The sequence below is a fragment of the Schistocerca serialis genome, chromosome 9, assembly GCF_023864345.2.
Source record: "Schistocerca serialis cubense isolate TAMUIC-IGC-003099 chromosome 9, iqSchSeri2.2, whole genome shotgun sequence".
Lineage (NCBI taxonomy): Eukaryota > Metazoa > Arthropoda > Insecta > Orthoptera > Acrididae > Schistocerca > Schistocerca serialis.
The window spans coordinates 367,693,663-367,711,857 of record NC_064646.1 but is presented as its reverse complement, the minus strand read 5'-3'; the positions used below and the strand labels follow the sequence as shown (position 1 = coordinate 367,711,857).

The window sequence follows — 18,195 nt, the reverse complement described above, 5'->3', positions numbered from 1 at the left end:
GTATTAGGTGGGTAAATGTCGCACCTTGGTGCTATCCTTCTTTGACTGTTTATTTTAAAGCTGTGTAACTGTGCTGTAGCCACTTTGTGAATTAATGAATGACCAGAAAGTTACTGCACCTCCCTCACCATTCATTGTATTACTGATAAACTGAGTCGTACTAGCACTAATTCTTGCAATTGTACGTGTGTCTTCAAAGTTGTATGTATGATACGATCTGATCTATCTTAAAAACACAGTCCTAACCAGACATAAAAATCAAGTTATCCTCCTGTAGAGAGCTGAGAAGCCCAGAGCAGTTTCAGTGTAGCTTTCAGAGCTCCCGTCCCTAGGAGGAAAGCAGAATCGGCATCCTTGTGGTATAATGTCGAAGACTTTACAGTCTTTAGGGATACAGCTAAATATCAAGTATATATACTTGTAAATGAGACATATCAGTCCTCACTTCACGTATTTTTCTCACCAACAATTTGCAAACAGTTGTTGTTTCAGTGCACATGTACTGTAGGATGCAATTTTCCACAGTTTTGTCACTGTGATATCCTGCAACGAAGTAAAGTCTGATGGAAAGCTGAGACTTCCTGTTATGTTATCTTGTTCAGCTTATTATTTCAGCACACTTGCCAACATTATCTGATCAGACTTTTTTTCTCAAAGTGCTGCAATTACTGCTGAAAATTAAGAGTACAAATCCAACATCCAATACAATGCTTCTTATGAATAGTGTGTGTCATATATTGTACTCCTGTTTATGATGATTATGTGATACAAAAGTGCTTTATTATGCAGAACATTGCAGTACATTGATACGGACTAGCGGTCCAAAACACTGTTTTATTTAAGAGATTTTAATTGAGTCCCTGTTTTTCTCCTGCCCCCTTGATGTCATAGGCATTGTCACTGCTACTCCTCCAAGGCATGAACACATGGCAAAGGATAAAGTGCCTCATCAGCAGGCACTGAAAACATGGCACAATGTTTATTGTTGGCCCAACTAGCAGATAAGATGCGTGCTTGTATCTCCTGATAATGTGTATAAATAAACCGTACATCCAAACAGTGGATTATCTAATACATTATGAAAATGAACCTTTTTAGTGGTGATCATCATTTGTCAGTTTGAAAAGTTTTTATACAACACATCACTTCACCAAAGTGATATGGTAACACTACAAGGGCACACACACATTCTTTTCATCAGTACGTGAAAGTCTATGCAGTAAAGCTGTTAGGTCTCATCAGTCATCTTCCTACACACTGCTTCATGACAAAGTCAAATGTAAACTAGCCTTCTGGAAGTAGCTACTTGAGAGGCATTCCTGTGTATGCAAGTGCAAATATTATCTTTCTATAGAGTTAAACAGTCTTTGAAACAGTGTGAAGGCACTATATTTGTAAATATTCCTTTAGGTAGAGAAACGTAGGACCCTCTTTTAACCCCTTGGCCTACAACCATGAGTGAAATTCATGGTAAGGAAGTTGGACTACAAACAATAAGCATGAGTCTGCCTCATGGTGCTTGATGTGTCTCACACATAAACAGTATTAGGCTGGCTCATGGAATTTCATGCGGGACAAATGACATCAACATGAGGAAGATGATTGGGTCAACAGTTCTTGGTAGCCTCTTACTTCAGTTGTGTGTGCTCGTTAGTTACATTCACACGTCAGTAAAAAAAACATCTAATATTGATGATAATAGTGATAAGTGCGTTGTTATTGTGGACAGTGACTTTGTAGATTCTGCCTATAATGGTCTTGATGGGAATGGCACTGTGTTTTCTGTACAGAAACGTCAAAGACGATTAATCATTGATGATGACACTAATACTGTGCGGCTGATCCCGGCGGCGGTTCAAGTCCTCCCTTGGGCATGGGTGTGTGTGCTTGTCCTTAGGATAATTTAGATTAAGTAGTGTGTAAGCTTAGGCACTGATGACCTTAGCAGTTATGTCCCTTAAGATTTCACACACATTTGAACATTATGACACTAATGATGAAGACAATATTAATCATCAATCACTGAAGCAGTGGATTTAGAAAGAAGAAAATAACAAGCCAAAAATCTGTGGTATTTGCAGACTCCTGGCGTAAGAGCACAAATTTTAGAATGGTTAGGTGGAAGTACAAGAGTGTTTTTCCATACAATGTGTTTTGGAATAATATTGTGACAAATGAATCAGTCCTCAGAACAAACAATGATCAGTGAAAATATAAGAAAGAAAATTGATGAGGCATGGATCCATGTCAGTTTAAATGAAATTAAAATGTACTTCCATGTTATGCAGAATAATGGCTCCAAGATAATAATAATAATAATAATAATAATAATAATATGAGATGTATTGTTCTACAAGAGCCACTGTAGAAACACTGATATCCAGCAAGGAAATATTTTTGCAAATGATAGGCTTTTATATTTTTGCAAATAATGCTGTGACTGACAAGATGGATAAATCATGTAAAGTCACACTTCTGATATATATTATAAAAAATTCGAAGTAGTATGCAGAATGGAAGAAAACACCACACTTAATGAATTGTTAATGAAATAAACAATTAAATCTCTTGAAGAGGCCAAGATTTGGGATACAGCTACCCTCCCTGTTTTCCTTTCCCTGTTGCTTCATAACCTGGGTTGTGAGTAACGGAATCCACTTTCCCCTCTTCCCTTTCTTTCCCCTCTCTCCTGTCTGATGAAGGAACATTTGTTCTGAAAGCTAGGAACGTAAATTTTCGGTTCTGTTTTTTGTGTATCTATCGGCTGTACTGAGCTGAGGTAAGTACTGGCCAGCCCCTCTATCTCTTTGTTAGTATTTGTTTCACATCTTTATATGAGATTTTCCATTAATCATTTAGATTTCCTTGGCTTTGCTCAGTTGCTTACTTAGCTGTTGTGTTTGAACACTTGAATGTGTTGAACTTGAGTTTACAAGGAAAAAATGTAGACATGTTCAACCTTGAGGATAAGATTAGTGCTATGGTCAGAAAGTGGCAGATCTGGGCATCAAGGATAGAAAATGAGTCACTAACTAGCTTTTCTACTTTAAAACAATTCTTGGAGTCATCAGAGGAGAGTTTGCCTGACCAGATCAAGATCGTTGTAGCTGAGCATCTATGCAGCCTAGCCACCACTTTTAGAGAGTATTTCCCTGAACCTGACCCTGACCACAGATGAATTCAAAATCCCTTCAGCTGTGAAGAAATAGACAAAATCCAAGGCCTCACTGAAGAAGAGCGAGATCAACTTGTGGATCTGTCCAGCTGGGGTACGATGATAAACATTTTCATCGGTGATAAAATTACAGACTTCTGGGCATTAGCATGCAAGGACTACAAGAAACTTGGAGATAAGGCAATGAAAAAGATCATTCCATTTGCAACTACATATCAGTTTGAGCAAGCATTTTCTTCCATGTCTTTCGTGAAAAAAGATATAGGAATTGGATCGACATGCGGTCGGATTTCAGAATGAAAGTTTCAAGTTTGGAACCTAATATTTCAGAAATAATGGACTCAAAGGTCAGATTGAACTCATCTCATTAAGAACTGAAAATTAAAACTAACTGTATACTGATGGAGTACTCTGTTGTAACTGTATTTTTTTCAAATAAATAATACCTCGTATGGAAGTAGTGTTTTCTTTTTTTCACACATGTCTACTCAATGCAATCTCAAGCGTAGAACACTTGAAAGACCAATACAATCAGTTTTAATTTTTTCCTGTCATTTTCAGTTCATACTCAATTTTTAATTTCTATAAGGAGTCTAAGGAGTCTGTTATACTAAACACCTAGATTTGAGGACAAAGATTTTGAGCAATAATAAAAAATTTAACAATAACAATGATGGCTAAATTGAAAAAGTTTTAAGCTCAGTATTTTTTCAATAATGTGCATGTCAAGCCTTTTAGGTACTTGATACTGTGATGTGACAAGGTACCAATCATGCTTGATGAGGGGGTCCTCGAGAAAATTTTGTTGGGAAACTCTGGTCTATGGATTTTATCAGAATGTAATTTAAACTAAGTATTAATTTACAAGTTGTTAACAATCCACTTCCAAATACTGAATTGTTTTTATTCACTGATGAATCAGTCAACTTTACTTCCCAGACATCTTCAAAATATTCATTATGCCTAATGTTGTTTATTATTTCACAGTTCTTTAGTTCCACTGCGAGAGAGATATGGTACAAAGCACATACTGTTTGCACAAGTTTGAGCCCTTGGCTAAACAGCATAATGACTCGGTGTGTGAACAACCTTCTAGCTCACTGTGGCCCAAGCAATTGGGAAATGGCAGGTAGGGTTAATGAGTCAGGTGTATGCTGCACATAGGAAATGGCTGCTAAAGTAGAAACGTACACATCAGGTTTTGGGACTGAGAAATCTCTCCCCAGGCATGTTTAATTATGTTTTGACTTCAGAAAGAACAAAAAAGAAAAAGCCCCATTGATTAACTTCGTTGTATTCATCATGAGACACAGGAGAAAGGAATAGCATATGCGTCCGTGGAAAGCTAGTCCACCTTATAATCGGCAGTAATGCTTATACCATACCAGGTATAAAAAGCTGGCTGAAATCAGAGCTTACTAGCAGTGAAATTCTAAATTCTAATTGTAATATATATCATTGGGATGGGTTCAACAATGTTGGTGGAGGCATTCTTATAGCCATACATAAGACAGTAATATCTTCTGAGGTAGGTACAAATTTGGAACATGAAATAATTTGAGAAAACATTAATGTTAAAGCAGGAGCAAACATAATAACTGGATACTGTTTGTAGATCCGGTACCTCAAGAGCAGCAGCGGGGTTTTTTTAAAAACCAACTCTGAGAAGGTTGTGCATAAATTTTTTGGTCATGTTATAATATGAGAGGGAAAAGAGTCCAGCGATTAAAACAGCTAGTAGGAAAATTGTTCCAAGTGCCTTACCCAAAAATTTGGAGCAGTTAATAGGAGAACAACTTGAAATAGTAACACCTTAGATCTCCTGATTACAAACAGGCTCAATTTTTTTTATTCAGTCAGTTTACATAGAGCTGGTAGTCAGTGATTATAAGCTGTTATAGTATCACTGACTATATGTGTGAGTATGAATGTAAAGATAAATAGGAAGATATTTCTGCTAGTAATTGAGACAAGAAACTTATTTCAGGTCACCTAAACAGTCAACATGAAACATTTGTTGCTGTGACTGAAAAAGTTATGTGTAAGCAGATAAAGTTCAAAAGTATTTTTAATGTGGATAGTGTCATATGAGTGGGGAAGATGAAATGATGGAAACTGATTAATAATTGCAGCTTTACTAATTAAAAAAATAATTGGAAAGAATAATTAAAAGAAATTGGAAGGTACACACATCCTGGGTGAACTTTAACTAGTGCTAATATATCAAGAAGCCTTCAATGTTAATACGAGGGCTATCCACAAAGTACATTATGTTTTGGAATTAAAAATAAATAAAGTATTGGAAATTTTTTTAATTATATACAGATGAAAGCCACACTTAAATACTACTTTTCTACATAGTTGCCACTTAAATTAAGGCACTTATCGTAGCGATGGACGAGCTTGGAAATTCCTTTGTTGTAAAATTCGGCCGCCTGCACCTTCAACCACGTGGTTACCTCTTCTTGAAGCTGTGCGTCGTCATCATCACGCTGCATAGCCAACCACTTCTTCATTGCTGGGAATAAGTGGGAGTCGCTTGGTGCCAGGTCAGGACTGTACAGCGGATGAGGAAACAACTCCCACTTAAAAGACTTGAGAACTTCACAAGTGGTATTTGCCGTGTGTGCCCGGGTGTTGTCGTGAATCAGCAAGATCTTTGAGTCCAACTTTCCCCTGCACTTGTTTTGTATTGCTCTTCTGAGGTTGTGCAGAGTTTGGCAATACCTTTGAGAGTTTATTGTAGTGCCTCTTTCCAGGAAATCCACAAAAATCACACCTTTTCTGTCCCAAAAGACAGTCACCATCACCTTCCTTGCCGACATTGTCTGCATACATTTCTTGGGTTTTTGAGGGGAATTTGTGTGCCCCCACTGAACTGACTGCAATTTTGTCTCGCAGTTCATATGCTTAACCCATGTTTCATCACCAATAATGATGTGATCGAGTAATGAGTCGCCATCTTTCTCGTAAGTGTCCAAAAACGTTAATGCTGCAGCCATTCGCTGATTTTTGTGAATCTCTGTCAAGATTTTTGGTATCCATCTTGCACAAAACTTGTGGTAACCAAGCTTTTCGGTAGTGATTTCGTGCAACAAACTTTGTGAAATTTGTGGAAAACTCATAGAGAGTTCCGTTATTGTGAAATTACGGTTTTCACGGACCGTGGCATCGACTTTTTCGACAAGTTCGGCAGTCACTGTGCTGGGTCTTCCACTTCGCTCTTTGTCGCGAACATTAGTTCGGCCATTTTTAAATTTTATGACCCATTGACGCACTCCACCTTCAGTGATTATATTGCCCCCATACACTTCACAAAGCTGCCGATAGATTTCTATCGGTGCACTTCACACTTTGCGGCATTTTCAATTAACGCTGACATTTCAGACTGTCACAGTAACTCAATGGAGTACAGCACGAACCTCTCACTAGCACGGCAAGATGCCGACTGAGCAGCGGAATGCCATGACACCAAGATGGCCGCGCTAGCCCCGCCCCTAACGGACACAAACGAAAACGTAATGTAGTTTGTGGATAGCCCTCGTACATTCAAGATGAATATTCATCATTTAAAGTTACATACTTTTTCTCATTAGTTCCATTGCGCATAGAGCTGATTAAGATATTCTGATACAGGATCGCCCCTTCGCTGCTCACGCAAAGTCCTCGTCTGCTCCAACCTCCTGATGCAGGATTCTTGGTGTGGGCGAACTGATGAACAGATGGGTGTTATTGATTCAAATATACATATGAATGAACTTTCCTTCCTAACAACTGTTATAATACCTTTTAATATACAGATGGAATGCAAATTTTTAAACAATACTGGCATAGCAGAGCTAGTCATACATCCGCCCGCTACCACTTGTAGGAACAAACAGATGAAGATACAGAAATTAATCAATTGAAGGGCATGTGTCTTTTCTTTTTTTATGAAAACATTATCTCTGGCACAAAATGGAGTGACAAGGTGAAATAAATTCCTCGGGCCACTGGTACAGAAACCAGTTGTCACTACTTCAAAGGTTTCACAAAGGATCACACCACTAAAAACAGCTTCACAAATTTATGCAGCGAAAGCCACTATAAATTCATGGCATGGACACTCTGGCTCTGTACTAGATACGTGAGTGTGGGCTGGGATGATACCAACTGTTGCACTGCCCACACATGCTTTGCAAGCTAAACACTGTGTAGATGCTGAATGACAACACTGGGACCACCCGGTTACAGCAAGCACTTTGTTAGGAGAGAGAACTTATGCATGTATGTGTTAAAGGAAGCTGACATGCCCATATAAATAGATAATCACACAAGATATCTCCAATGGCCAAAAATAAAGGGTATGCCCATACCGGCCCGGGTTATCAATTCTCAAAAAGGGAAATAAGCTCAGGCACTGTGCACCTCTGTATGATGCCAGTGCACAATGGGGGGCAACTGTAATGTATCATATTATTTTTTCTTCCTTTGTTCTTTTATTTTTATATATTTATTTATTCATTCATTCATTCATTCAGTTTTCCACTTATGCTGTACTTGCTTGTTTATCTGAAGCAAGACTTTTCCGGTCCATCAAATACACAAGATGTACAACTTTGCTTCCGCCATTTTTTCCCCAGCATTTGAGGCTTTAATGAAACAAATTGGTTACACATGTATCATTCAAAGTATTTTCCATTGCTGGCCCTACTTTCTCCCATCTTTTGGGCAGTGTACAAATCCCGCATCGAAAAAATTGTTCATCTTTTGAAGCAATCCATGAATCAATCCAATTTGTGACTTCTTCATGAAATCGTAAGTGTTGGTCAGCCAGGCCATGTGCCATTAATCTAAACAGGTGATAGTCAGAGAGAGCAATGTCTGGAGATTACAGTGGGTGGGGTAGGACTTCCCATTTTAAAATTTCCTAGTATGTTTTGACCTCTTTTGCAACATGGAGTCGAGCATTGTCGTGCTGCAAAATCACTTTATCGTGACTCTCGCTGTATTGCGGTCATTTGTCTTTTAATGCTGTGCTCAAAGACATTAATTGTGTTCGACAATGAGCACCTGTGATTGTTTCACTTAGTTTTAACACCTCATAGTATACGACACCGAGCTGGTCCCACCAAATGCAGAGCTTGATCTTAGAGCTGTGAATATTCAGTTTGGCTGTCAATGTGGAAGCATGGCCAGGATATCCCCATGATTTTTTTGCATTTAGGGTTATCGTAATAAATCCATTTTTTGTCCCTGGTCACAATGCGATGTAGAAATCCCTTCTGTTTTTGCCTCTGAAGACACTAATCACAAACACACAAATGCTGTTCGTCTCTTGGTTTCAGCTCACACGGGACCCAAGCTCCTTCTTTCTGAATCATGCCCATAGCCTTGAGATGTTTTGAAATGGCTTGCTGTGTCACTCCCACTAATCATGCCATTCTTCTTGAGTTTCACGCAAGTCTTCATTCATCAATGTCTCCAATTCTGCATCTTTGAAAACATTCTCTCTTCCACTACCATGCCAGTGTATGATGTTAAAATCACCATTCTTGAAGCGTTGAAACCACTCACAACATGTTCTTTCACTAATAGCGTCCTTACCATATATACTTGAGAGCATTCAATGGGACTCAGCCGCTGTTTTTTTCATACTGAAACAAAACAGTAACACCTAATGCAAATGACGAGTCTTAGGCTCGTAAAGTGACATTTTCAATCAGGAACAACTTTATGATGCAGACATAAATCGAGTAATGTTTGAATGTGGTTATGTTGATCAAGGTCCAAGCTAACTGCTTGACATTTTTGATCTGTTTCTTTCGACCGGTACTTATCATTGCCGCCACCTATCGGCAAACAGCGGAAGCGAAGTTGTACACCTTGTAATTAGTGCATGTACTTTCACTACATAAATTTGTAAATATTGTACATATATAGATATAATGTATATAGTACCATAACATCAGTAAATATCTCATAGTTTACGATCGCTTTCTGTGTATGTAATCCCTCAGCTTATCTTTGTATGTGTGTATTGTGCAGATAGTTGTAGTTGTAGCATAGACTCTTCCTAAATTTTCTATGTCCCTGTTTATGCAATAGGCTTTACAAACGCTATTGTAGGCTGTAGCTCATAGGGTTTGTTTGTTTTGGGTACTCCAACACTCCCAGCTGTGTCCGTCCAGTGTGCACGCACTTGTGTTTGTTGCCTAGCTGCTCCCCATTTGCATGCCCTGTGTTGTTCTGATACCAGTTATATCGTGGCGAGTTTAGTATTGCATTGCACACTATCGTGTGTTTCATATGTTTGTTTATTTCTTTAAAACTAGGCCATGCGCAAGGGAAAGCATAAATTCTTCGTCACATTCACTCATTTTATCGCTGACACATTTGACTATAAGAAAAAAACAGAAACAAAAATGTTCCTTATCAATTAACAACACAAATTCTGGAACATGATTTTCCAGCATCCTAAATCTAATATTAATATACATATGTACAACTTAGAGGGTATACCTACCTTGATCACATCTGATAAAGCAAGTATCGATGAAGCTCATGCCCCCGCTCTCCTCCCAGGTCACAGAACGGGGGCCTACCATGACCAGTTCAAGTTTTCTGGTGTCGCAGTGGCATCGGTCTCTGGGTTAGGCATAACTTCTATTATATGGACTACTGGTGTTTGATTACACCAGTTAGTATCCTGTGAGGCTCTCGACTCCTGTGAGGCTCTCGACTGAAATTATCTTTGCCTTTGTGTATTATTTGGCATATGTGCATTATTTTGTTTGGCAAATCCCACTGTCTGTGGATTATTTGGATGTTTGGTATTGTTTTGTGTTTGCCAAGTGATCGGCTGGTTATTGCCAGTAGCTTGTGTCTGTACATATTGTACAGGATCACCAAATGCTATCTGCCATTGTAGTTTTTTTGCCCATTTATTTTATATCTGCCCTTGGATTTATGGCTTTGTCCATTGCCATTGTGATTACCATTGCCATTACCATAGATCTGTGTGGCGTAAGGTTACCATCCGTGTTGTACTAAGAATCCATTGTTTACTTGTTGGTCCGTAAATCTTTGTAGCACTGTGTGCATATTAACAAGCTTAGGTTGTATTGGCATCTCTTTGTATATCAAATCTATTGAGTCCAGTACAGATAGAAAGTATTTGGTGTCATGTTCCACAATAGTAATGAGTTTTTCCCTAATGTGGGCCGGAAGATGACTCTTTAAAATTTTCAGCATGTCTACTTGAGGTACCATGTTCTTCCTGTATCTGGTTTTATTAAAATATTTTTCAAAATAGCCCCTTAAGCTTCCATGTTTGCTATTGAATGGAGCTGGGTTGAATACATCACATCTGAGCCTCTCTTGTACAGTCTCAGACCAATATTTATCCAGAAAGGCTTTCTCAAAGTGTTCATAGTAATGGCAATGTTCCGCCATGTCCATAGCCCATAGCAAGACGTCACCCTGTGTGTATCCAACAACAAATCTAATTTTCTGGGCTTCAGTTCTGGTACAAGGTAAAACATTTCAAAATGTTCTGATAAAGACCATGGGGATTATTCATTTCCCTTAAGAGGTAAATACCAGAAATTGTTGATGCCTAAGTAATCCCTCATCTGCAATTAGCGTTGACAAACATGCCGCGCTGTCAGTGACAGGCATGTTTGTGTTCGCTTGTGGGTTAGTGCATGGCAACTGTGCTTGTGCAACAGGTACAGCTGCTGGCAATAGTTGTTTTTCCTTTGATGGGTTAGCCCCATATTGTGGGTAACCAGTGAAAGTATCTAGCCTCTCTGAAGGCATGGGTTTGTTTTCTGTCAAATGTTGTTTTGGAATGTCAGTAGTTTTAACAGTAGTGCCTTGTAACATTTCCTCTGCTTCCTTTAAACCTGAATCTGCGTTAGCTAGAAGTTGGCTTCCCTTCTCCTTTAGAGCTTCTTCTACAGTATCTACATAAATTTTGCACACTGACACTACCTTTTCAGCAAAGGTGCTGCCCTTATCGAGCATCCTGACTTCAGCTTTTTCAGTTACTTCCTTTACATATGCACATAACTTATCTCTCTGTTTTTTGGCAAATTTTGACTCTAAAATCAACTGGTCTACTCATAACTTTTCTACTTCTGTAGGTAAATTTTTGCATACATCTTGCAGCTCACTGACTGCATTTGTCACATTTTTTACCGACGCATCCACCTGGGATTGCGTCTCCTGAATTTGAGAATATGCTTCACTAACGTTTTGTAACTCACCTGCAAGTAGTTCCTGCTTTATCGTCTATGGATGATACTTTTTCTGTTAATGTATTTATATTGCAGGATATGTTGGTAATAATTTCTTGTTTTAGTTGTTTACCTTGCCCAGCCAACTTTCCGGATAGTTCATCAGATAATTCAGTGCATATAGCTTTGCTCGCCTCGCTGAACTGTTGACTAATACTCTTCTTGAAATCGTTAAATGCCTGATTTTGGTGTGTAAGCTGTTGTCCTATATTTTCGTGATGTTTTGTGAACTACAGTGGTAAACTGTTGTCCTACAAAATGTACAACTTTGCTTCTGCCGTTTGCCGATAGGTGGTGACAATGGTAAGTAGCGGTCAAAAGAAACAGATCGAAAACATCAGGCAGTTAGCTTGGACCTTGGTCAACATTACTTCCTTCAAACATTAATTGATTTGTGTCTGCATCATAAAGTTGTTCTTGATTGAAAATGTCACTTTACGAGCCTAATTCTCGTCATTTGCATTAGGTGTTACTGTTTTGTTTCAGTATGAAGAAAACAGCAGCTGAGTCTCATTGAATGCTCTCAAGTATGTATGGTAAGGATGCTATTAGTGAAAGAACGTGTCATGAGTGGTTTCAATGCTTCAAGAACAATGATTTTAACATCATACACTGGCATAGTGGTGGAAGAGAGAATGTTCACAAAGATGCAGAATTGGAGACATTGATGAGTGAAGACTTGCGTGAAACTCAAAAAGAATTGGCATGCTTAGTGGGAGTGACACAGCAAGCCATTTCAAAATATCTCAAGGCTATGGGCATGATTCAGAAAGAAGGAACTTGGGTCCCGTGTGAGCTGAAACCAAGAGACGAACAGCATTTGTGTGTTTGTGATTAGTGTCTTCAGAGGCAAAAACAGAAGGGATTTCTGCATCGCATTGTGACCAGGGACGAAAAATGGATTCATTACGATAACCCTAAATGCAAAAAAATCATGGGGATATCCTGGCCACGCTTCCACATTGACAGCCAAACTGAATATTCACAGCTCTAAGATCAAGCTCTGCATTTGGTGGGACCAGCTCGGTGTCATGTACTATAAGGTGTTAAAACGAAGTGAAACAATCACAGGTGCTCATTATCAAACACATTTAATATCTTTGAGCAGAACATTAAAAGACAAATGACCGCAATACAGCGAGAGGCATGATAAAGTGATTTTGCAGCACAACAATGCTCGACTCCATGTTGCAAAAGAGGTCAAAACACACTAGGAAACGTTAAAATGGGAAGTCCTACCCCACCCACTGTAATCTCCAGACATTGCTCCCTCTGACTATCACCTGTTTAGATCAATGGCACATGGCTTGGCTGTCCAACACTTTCGATCTCATGAAGAAGTCACAAATTGGATTGATTCGTGAATTGCTTCAAAAGATGAACAATTTTTTTCGATGCAGGATTTGTAGACTGCCCGAAAGATGGAAGAAAGTAGTGGCCAGCGATGAAAAATACTTTGAATGATACATGTGTAACCATTTTGTTTCATTAAAGCCTCAAGTGTTGAGGAAAAAACAGTGTAAGCAAAGCTGTACACCTTGTATATTTTCCTGATGTTTTGTGAACTGCTGTGTAAACTGTTGTATTATTAGTTGCATGAGTTGTGTCAAATAGTGTGTCTTGCTAGTGTTTACATTGCTTTTATGAACTGTTTCCTGTTCTTGCATTTGGGATGTCATGAGCAAATAATAAAAGGAAGTTTTGCTGTTGCGCGCTTCAGTGTCACTATTTGAAAAAATGGTTCCCAATGAGAACTGGGAAATCGTCTCATCAAGCGTCATAAAAGTGACATCATGATTAATTGTATTACCAGTGTTGTTTTTGATAGTGGGATGCCAACCTCGTTGTTTTGGTAGCCTTTGCGCAGTTCACGAGTTGGCGCATTACTTACAAGTGTTGCCAAGCTCAGATTTTCAACATCTTGGCATACTGAATTTTATAATGAGTTTTCAACAATTGCCATTTCCTTTGACTCCATTGTGAATAGTGTTTAACAAAATTTAAAAAAATTAAATTTTGTTTTGTTGGTACTTTTCAACTAAAGTAGATTTATCTGCCTATTCATTACTGAGCTTGATTATTATCTGACACAGTCATATAGAATTTGATGACTTATCTTGCACTTTAATGATGACTTTATTCAAATTTTCTGTTCTGTAGAATTGCACTTTCCATAAAGGATATTAATTGGAAGGAAAAGAGATTATCTACTGCCAAAGAGATGGTGCCAAGTGCAGCCATATAAGCATATAGGGTAGCAGTGTCCTACCTTTACCAGCATTCCCGGCGCACCTGGTTTCTAGGCAGAATTTAATTTTAATTTGCTCCTTCAATGTTTTTGTTATTTCCTCTCTCACTGACATGTAACAAATAAAACAGAGCTTTCATTTGTTTCTTGTGACAGTAAAATGAATCATTCATTAAAAAAATTTTATCTCAACAATTGAAAGGTCCGTTCATATTCCGTTTGGTGCCATCCTGTCACGGTCGCCTCTGAATAGTGTCATATGAGTGGGGGGGATGAAATAATGGAAACTGATTAATAATTTAAGCTTGAGTAATTAAAAAAACATTAATTGGGAAGAATAATTAAAAGAAATTGGAAGGTACACATATCCTAGGTGAACTTTAACTGGTGATAATATCAACAGACTTTCAATGTTAATACATTTTAGATCAGTATTTATCATTTAAAGTTATGTACTACTTCTTATTAGTTCCATTGTGGATAGAGCTGATTATGATAATGCTGATACAGGGTTGTCCCTCCACTGCTCATGCAAATTCCTCTCATTTGCTTCGAACCTCCTGATGCAGGATTCTTGGCTCAGGAAAAATGATGAACAGATGGATGTTATTGATGCAGATATTTATATGAAAAACTTGCCTTCCTCATAACTTTTTTAACGCATTTTAATATATGATCAAAATGCACATTTTTAAACAATACTGGCACGGCGGAGCTAGTCATACGTCCACCCGCTACCACTTATAGGAACAAACAGGTGAAGATACAGAAATTAATCAGTTGAAGAGCATATTTCTTCTCATTTTTTGTATCAAAATATTCTCTCTGGCACAAAATAACTTGTTACTCTACCATTGGTTTGTGTGTGTGTGTGTGTGTGTGTGTGTGTGTGTGTGTGTGTGTGTGTGTTACTGTAAAAATAAGATGATTGGTAAATCCTAGAATTAACTGGTGAAACGTAAGGCTTACGACCACGATGTGTCCAAAATTTCTTATTATATGCATAAATTTCGAACTTTTACCAAGACACATTGGTAAATTTTAGTATATACTCATACCAACTGGTAAAACCATATTCATTAAAAAAACTCACCTTAGCAATTTATTGAAATAGTTTTTATTTATTGTAAATTTATGTATTTTAAACATTCTCCAGTGTGATTATAATGAGCAATATTCCAGATTAGTGAAAAATGTTTGGAAAATATGTTACCTTGTGAACGTTAATTTTTGTTACAACAAGGCTGAATATTGTGGCATTTCGAATTACATAATATGAAATATGACTTACACAAGCATTTTTTAGTTGAATGCTTTCTTAAGAAATTGCACTTTTTGAACCCCTGTGCTCCAACAAAAGATTGTTTGTTAACCGCTTCCCATAGACTAATTTCTTCTCTTGCTACTTTTTCGATGTTGATAAAATTTTCCTTGCACATTGTAAATTGGTTCCTAGTGTACAATGACTTCAGTTTACCAGCTTTGGTACCAAGTTGATAAAATTATTCATCCTGAATATTTATCACTACTGATATAGATTTTGCATCAATTTTTGCCCTGTCTACACCCAGTACTTAAATTCTCACATTCTGTCCAACTGAAGGTTTTGGAATTTTGTTTCATGAGGCTGCTTTCATTTTCTTTGCCTGCAATTGAAGACCTTTGGCAGCTTCTCAGATCCATTTCATTTTATTAACACTTTTGGAAGTTGTCAGCATCTTGTCACAACCCTCAGCTGGTGCCATTGTCTCGTTAACTGTAATCAAATCCTGTGTCTCTGATGCTTCCTCACCTGCTGCAGCCACACTTTCTTTCTCCATTCCATCAGTTCCAGTACTTGATTCACTGGTATAAATTCCTTGGCCATCATTTTCAATTTCCTGTGATTCAGTGGAAGTGGTATTTAACATTGGTTCCAAGTCTTCTTCAGTGTTTTTATTTTTTACTAAATCACGTGCAAGAACTGAGGTGGCACTGCCCATATTCATGGGAACTCCAAACATGGCTTCACGTGATGAACATCTGATCTCTTCATGATAATCACTATTTTTCATTGCTTGCACGTATGTCAGTCCTTCAAACCATTTTGAAGTTTCATTTGTTTCCATCAAGTTGATAACATATTTTTGATATCATGATTTGCTCTTTTGACTGATTCCTGAGACTAACTGTGCCTTGGCTTCACATTTTATAAGCTGATGACAATATTCGTCTTTCCAGCATGACGTCCACGACTTGACTTTCTCAAGATCCGACTCTCTAACAAGTTAAAAACTAACTAACAACCGCTTACGCGCCCAAAAATCAGAGTTACAAGTACATCAAAGATCATAGTGACAAAAGAAAGAATACACATAAGAATAATATAATTGCAATATAAAAATATCGATGTATCAAAAGTGAAATCAAATCTGAATGTTGTCTCAGAAATATGTTAAGTAGTTAACAGAAATACAGTCGAATATTACTGGTATCGAGAGGTTCAGGTGAGGTACCATAATGGTTACGTAATTCAAGTACCATTACAAAGTCAAACACCAATATTTCATTTAATTCAGTCTTTAATGAAAGTCACCATCCTCAACAGTCAATTGTTCCAGTGGCGATGAAGGTTTCTTTATTTTGCACAGGCTCTCAGAACTTATCGCCCACACATTTCACTGCATGATGTAGCATTGGACAATGAAATGGTACTATTAGTTTTCAGAATATAATAAGATCAGTCATGTGTGAGAAAACTTCAGATTAAATATGTGATGTGGGACACTAGAGGATGTGGAATTTAACACTGTAACAATGAGGGGGGTCAAACATCATCTTCCAACTTCTATTTCTGCAATAATTAAATCAGTTTTTAACATTTTCCTACCAAACTATAGTACTATTCCTTATTTGACAATGGTGTGCTACAGTTTGTTAAATTTTCACAATTGCATGAAATGTATCTAGAGTAGCAGGAGGGGTTAGTTGACCCTTAGCATAATTCCTTTTAGAATATTACTCTTTCCATTATTATAAAGGTACTTGCATTACATTTTGCTTCAGTCAACAGTCAGTGCTTCAAATAATGATATGTGGATTGTCGGAGAGGTTTGCATGCTGGATGCTCCCATATAACTTTTCAGCTGTGTTCCATGTGTTGCTATTATTTGCCTCATCAGTTAGGATTTTTTGCCTTTAGCAGGCATTTTCAGTCATGCCATGTCAGCACAGTCTAGTAGTGAAGAGTTTTTGTGTGTTCAGGAGAACTCAGGATCTAGATCAGAAAGTCACTCATCAGGTACAGATTGTAACAATGAATAATATGAGTGAGGAAGAGTTACTGCCAGTAGAAGTATCTCCATCTCAGTTGCCGCATGGGGTAGCCACACGGTCTGAGGCGCCTTGTCACTGTTCGCACGGCTCTTCCCATTGGAGGTTCGAGTCCTCCCTCAGGCATGAGTGTGTGTGTGTGTGTGTTGTCCTCAATGTAAGTTAAAGTTAGGTTAAGAAGTGTGTAAGCTTAGGGACTGATGACCTCAGCAGTTTGGTCCCATAGAACTTACCACAAATTTCCAGTTTCTTCCATGTCTGTTTTCTTCAGTAAAATCTCAGAAGTCAATTGTGTCAACAATGAAGATAGCTGTTAGAGAGGGAATAGAATAGAATGGAATGGTTGCAAACTTACTGTCACCTGGAAGAAGAGTGTTTCTAAATGTTCTGAAAGAGAGGGGAGGACCCAGTGCATGATGTAAATGGCTGCTACAAAGTCACCAGTGCCTTCTGACTCATTTTTTAATAGTCAGTGCTGAGTGTCTATTAATCATCAGCAATTGAAGCTTATGGCTAATGATAGTACCCCTTAGGCAAATGGCATTAAGGTACAGAAAAGGACACCAGATGCACTCAATGTGTATGCCTGGGGACCTGATTCAACATTCTGAAGAGGCTATTCCAGCAGACATTGAGCAGAAAGGGTGCAACCAACTGCAGATTATGGTACATCTTGTAACAAATGATGCCTGTCATCTGAGCTCTGATATCACACTTGGGTCATCCCAGTGACTGGCAGAGAAGGTTGAAAAGACCAGCTTTGCACACTGAGTTACAATGAGACTCACAATTTACAGCATTGTCCCCAGAACTGATCATGGCTCCTTGTTACTGTGTCAAAGTATTGAACCAGAGACTTTGAAGGTTCTGTGACAAGTTAGGCTGCAACGTCTTGGACTTGCGCCATAGGATTGAGAACTTTAGGGTCTTTCTAAATCGGTCAGGTGTACACTACACCTGATAGAGGCTGCCACTCACATAGCTGATTGTGTGCAGGGTGCACACAAGGCTTTTTTAGATTAGTTGACTCTCTATCAAATCCAGATGACGATAGCTTTAGGAAACCTAGATGTATCAGTGTAAGATAAGAAGAAATGCCTCCTGGAGGTACGAGTATTAAAATCCTAGTGGTTAACTGCCGAACCATTTGCAACAAAGTGATGGAGTTTGAAGCTCACCTG

At 38.2% G+C, this 18,195-nt stretch overlaps 1 protein-coding gene across 3 annotated transcripts in view; it reads left to right on the top strand.

Moving 5' to 3' along the window:
* LOC126419126 (zinc finger protein 726-like) overlaps positions 1–18,195 on the top strand; it is a 162,446-nt gene that overhangs the window by 123,673 nt on the left and 20,578 nt on the right. The window lies entirely within an intron of this gene.